General features: G+C 48.4%; 1 pseudogene; it reads left to right on the top strand.

Annotated features, from left to right (window-relative positions):
• The first annotated feature begins 3,291 nt into the window (after window positions 1-3,291).
• Window positions 3,292-4,984, top strand: LOC117088928 (annotated as a pseudogene).
• The last annotated feature ends 508 nt before the right edge of the window (window positions 4,985-5,492 follow it).

The raw sequence follows: 5,492 nt of genomic DNA, 5'->3' as shown, positions 1-5,492 counted from the left end.
TGTCCAACACTGCTTCTGCCAGGTGACCAAGGTCAACTTACACAATCAAAACTGATGTTGATATTATGCACCCTTGATGCGATCAGACGAAAACAGCTCTTTACCTTTGTGGTGATTCTCCGGTAGCTCACAACATCAGTCCAATCATGAGATAAGCATTAGAAAAATCTGAGTTGAAAAATATTCTAGGGAGGCTGGAGCAGGCGGATCACTTGAGTCTAGGAGTTCGAGACCAGCCTGGGCAACATGGCAAAACCTTGTCTCTGCAAAACACACACACACACACACACACACACACATACACACATCACAAATTAGACGGGCATGTTGGTGCATGCCTGTAGTCCCATGTACTATGGGAGGCTGAAGGAGGAGGATGGTTTGAACCTGGGATGTGGCGGTTGCAGTGAGCTGAGATCCCACCATTGCCGTTGCATACTCCAGCCTGGGTGACAAAGCAGGGAACCCTGTCTCAAAAAAAAAAAGAAAGAAAGAAAGAAAAGAAATAAAGAGAAAGGAAAAAAAAAGATATTCTAGAAAATACCTCACTAGTAACCCTGAAAACTCTCAAGGTCATGGAAACAAGTAAAGTCTGAGAAGTTGTCCCAGCCTATGATGATTAAATGTAGTGTGGTAGGCTGCATGGTACCTTGGAACAGGGGGAAAAAAAAAAAAAAGATATTAGGTAGGAAGTAGGAACCTGCAATAAAGTGCGGAATTTAGTTTTTTCTGCCTCTCAAATACCACCAGCAGGGAACAGTTGGGGCTGCTGTGTCGGCAGATAAGCCAAACACACAAAAATAGCATCGCAAATGCTCTGAAAATAAACTTTTAAAAAATCCCGGAACCCAAAAATGGACACCAGAATCTACATGCTAAACCTAAAGAAAGTAGCTGACTTCTAACATCAAATAGTTGTCTCATGTCCGGAGACTCCTAAAGTAACAAGCAAAATACATTGTATGCGGTAGAGCAGAGCCCACCATGTCAAGAACCAGGAATAACACAACTTGAATGAGGAAATACAATCTAGTGGTGCCAACATAGAGACGATGCACACGTTGCCATTATCTGACAAACGTTTTACAGCAACCATCACAAAAATGCTTCATTATGTAATTGCAAATAGTCTGGAACCAGACTAGAAAATGGAAAATCTCAGCGATGAGTAGAAGACGTATAAAAAAGAAATGATGGCACAGAAAACGAAAACAGTAACAGAATTTGGAAACATTGCTGGATGCACTCGATAAGAGACCTGTGATGACAAAAGATACCATCATCGTAATGGAGGCCCAATCAATAAGACTGACGGCCGGGCGCGGTGGCTCACGCCTGTAATTCCAGCACTTTGGGAGTCCGAGGCAGGCAGATCACCGCGGGCCAACGTGGGGAAACCCCGTCCCTACTAAAAATACAAAAATTAGCTTGGGTGGTGGCGGGCGCCTGCAATCCCAGCTACTTGGGAGGCTGAGGCAGGAGAATCGTTTGAACCCGGGAGGCAGAGGTTGCAGTGAATGGAGATTGTGCCATTGCTCTCCAACCTGGGTGACAGAGGGAGATTCTTCCTCAAAAAACAAAACAAACAAACAGAAAATAGGATTGACTACGCCTGAGCGAGAGAGAGAGGTCATGGAATGATTAAAAGCTGAATGGATCCTCAGTAAATTTAGGACAATAACGAAGTCCCAATATCCCTACGACTGGAGTATCAAAAGTAGAGAGTGGACTGAAAGAGTAATATAAGAAAAGAAGGCTGAAAATATCCAAATTTTAATGAAAACCATAAACCCATAGATTCTGGAAAATGAGCAAACTTCAGATAAGACAACCACAAAGCAATTCACACCAACACACACAGCATAGTCAGTTTTTGAAGCTGATAACATCACTGAAAGCAGCAAGACCGAAGTGGTTCATTGATTATAGGAGAACACCAGTTTTAATGAGGGCAAATGTCTCCTCTGACCAGTGGGGGTCATTAGGAAGTGTCCTGAAAAGTTTCAGGTGTTGAACAAAAGTCCTGTCAGCTGTGAATTCTGTATCCAGTGATACCATCCTTCATGGATGAAGGGGGAAATCGAGACATTCTCAGGTTAAAGAAAGCATTTTGTCACGAGCAGACTCACGGTGAAAGAATGGCTAGAGCAGGTGCTCCAAACAAAAGAGGAAAGAATGAAAGATGGCGTCTGGAAGTATCTATCAGAAAGGAGTCAAGACCAGTGGAAAAAACACCCTTAGGGGACAAACATTAAGCCACCGTTTTCCTTGTGAATTGTGGAAGTCATGTTTGATGATTAAAGCAAAAAATATGAAACCATCCAATACTCCAGACATCGTTGTCTATAAGCAGAAAGGCAGAGGGGCTAAAAGGGGCTGATGCTTCTACACTTCAATGGAAGTGATGAGAACTGGATACCAGGAGCCTGTGGTAAGTCACATATGCACATTGAAAATCCCAGAGCAACCACTGAGACAATTTTACAAAACAAAGCACTCGAAAACACTTTCAGAAATCAAGATAAATCCTGCAAAGTGTACACGTAAGCCACAGAAGGGCAAAAAAAAAAAAAAAAAAAAAAAAAGGAGGTCTCGGTTAGCCAAGACACGGAGGAAACAAAAGAAAACAAACAGTAAGTCTGTGGACTTAAACACTAGCCCAGCGATCATGGAAATGAACTAAAAACATATATGAAAAGGTAGATATTGGCAGAGTCAGTGAGAAACACAGTCTGACTATCCCATGTTTATATGAAACTCAGTTCCACTTTGGTTGCCCTGGGTAAATGAAAAGGATACAACGGGTGGGAAAAGTCACATCAGGTAAACATTAATTAAAACAGCAGAAGTAGGTATGTCAACATTAGGTAAAGAGGACTTGATCGCATCGAAAATTACGAGAGAGAAAAATAAAACACTACACCCGAGAAAAAGAATCAAGCCCCCAAGAAGACTTCAGAGGAGTCTTTCCGTGCCCCTCCCACACGCCCCTCCAATTACAGTGCGTGGGCGTTCCTCTCTGTTCCCAGAGCCCCTGGTTCTTATTTCCGTCAGAGCAAAGTGTCCCAAGGCGTTGGGGGCTGTATTTGCATACACCTGATCCTAAATGAATGTGAGTGCTTTGGAAAGCCTGATGCATCTCCACATCCCAGCGCCCAGGCGGGGTATCTGGTGCCCTGCAGGTGTTTGTTGAATGCCTCATGACTGCCTTTCAGGTCAGGGAAGGCTGTTGTGATAGGGTCAAGGAAGGGTCTCTTTACATCGCATTCAACAAGGGGCCAATCCTACTGGCGCAGGCAAGGAGGCTGCTCAGCGACTGACCGGGAAATGAGGGTGGGGGGTGGGCACGCGCTCCGGAGGCTGCAGGCGCCATGGGCAGAGTGAGGAACCGGGCCACCGCTCAGCCGCGGAGGCGAAAGAGGTCCGCGGATCCTCCCGCCGGCTGCGCGGCCATCGCGGTCACGGGCGCTAGCCGCGCGCAGTGCCCCCGGGTCCAAGTCGGGGTCCGGAGCCACGCGGCGGCCAAGAGGTGGTTGGATAGGTGGCGACGGAAGCGCCGCTGTCGGCGGGTCCGGAAGGCGGGCCCCAGAGACCGGCTGCCCTCCGCGCCACCCCCGGATCCGCCGGGACCCGCCCCGTCCCCCAAGGAGCTGGACCTGGGCGCACAGCGGGAGCGCTGGGAGAGGTTCAGGAAGCTGCGGGGCCTCAGCTGCGAGGGCGCCGCCAAGGTCCTGCTGGACACCTTCGAGTACCTGGGCCTCGTGCATCACACGGGGGCTGCCACTGCGGCGCGGTCCGCTTTGCGGTCTGGGCCCCGGCAGATCTGCGCGTGGTGGATTGCAGCTGCAGGCTGTGCAGGAAGAAGCAGCACCGCCACTTCCTCGTCCCGGCCTCGCGCTTCACTCTGCTCCAGGGCGCGGACAGCATCGTCAACTATCGGTCCGACACGCACCCGGCGCTGCACAGCTTCTGCAGCAGGTGCGGGGTGCAGAGTTTCCACGCAGCTGTCTCCGACCCCCGCGTGTACGGCGTCGCCCCGCACTGCCTGGACGAGGGCACCGTGCGCAGCGTGGTCATCGAGGATGTCGGCGGTGGCGACCCGGGGGAGGAGGCCGCCGAGGAGCCCAAGGCCATCCACAAGACGTCCTCCCAGTCAGCCCCTGCCTGTCCCCGCGAACAGGAGCAGTAATTGGGGCCGCAAGCCCGCCCGAAACCGGCCCGGGCGGCCCTGCGGGGAGCGTCCGAGTACCTGCACAGATCACATGCTGTGAAAGAGGTGTTTCTGGCCTGGTCAAACCGTGGATTCCCTTCCAATATTTGCCCTTCCTCTCCACTAGTTTTCAGTGAACTCGCTTACGATCCAAATCTTGAACACACCTTTGTCTGTGTAGCACAACGTTAATCTTGCAATTCGATAAGCAAGAAGAGTGTCTCTGATTTTTCAAGCCATCCATTGTATCTCTTGCTATTACTGTTCTGCCTACAGTTGTCACAAATCACCTGCAGATGATTCCTGTGTACCGTACGTTCCTGGTGCTATTGTGAACAGGCTTGTTGTTTTCAGCGCTTTGCGTCTGGTGTTTAGGACGGCAACACACAAACAGTTTGTAAACATGTACTAGGACGTCTTCCATTGATTATGGTGTGCGTGCGCTCCCGCACCTGTGAGTTTTAGGTAGACGTTCATATTTTCACTACTTAGATTCGAGTTATGCTATTTCCTGTTTTTTTAATGATATATTTCAAGATTTGGTCGTGTTACATACCTCATTACTCTTAATCACCAAAAGCTGTTACTATTTTGCTTGTTTTTGTTTGGAAAGTGTCTCTGGGTAAGGAGATGGGGATACAGGAACGAGAAAGACACTGTCCACACAGGAATGAGAAAGACACCCGTGCATTGTATGCCCTCTTTAATCTTTTGAAATACCTGTCTTGTACATGTGTTAAGTATAATAGAAATCAGTAAATACCTTCTAGGAAACGATGTGTGTTGTGTGTCTGTAATGTCCGGCTTGGCTATGGCAAGGCTTGGCTCTTGAAAGTACTTGGTCTCAGATTATTTGAGAAGGTGGTGCTGACTCTGGCTTTTGTAGTAGAGACAACTTCCCCAGGGTCCCCTACATTTCTGATGAGGGGAATTAGCAGAGGTTTACACACTCGGCCTCTGGGGACACACTACCTGTCTTTGAATCCTGGACCTGCTGCCTACTCGCTATACAACCGGTATGGAGTAGATTAAACCCGATTCCTCAACTTGCTCTCTCCTCAAGAATGTTAACAGCTAACAGAGTGTTTGTTCTCAGGGTAAACACGGTGCCTTGCCTTGACTACCTGATCCATGAATGCTTGTTTTCTCCATTTCAGGCCCCCAAAACTCTTCCTATCAAGGCACCCAGACAATATGAAACTGCATTGTTTAGGGGCGTCCATACACATGAGAAAACCATGAAGAATCGGCAGTGAAATAATCTAAGCCAGCATCAGGTTAA

This window comes from Trachypithecus francoisi, unplaced genomic scaffold (genome assembly GCF_009764315.1).
Source record: "Trachypithecus francoisi isolate TF-2019V2 unplaced genomic scaffold, Tfra_2.0 Contig00786, whole genome shotgun sequence".
NCBI lineage: Eukaryota > Metazoa > Chordata > Mammalia > Primates > Cercopithecidae > Trachypithecus > Trachypithecus francoisi.
The sequence above is the reverse complement of the archived record's forward strand: the minus strand, read 5'-3'. Positions and strand labels throughout refer to the sequence as shown.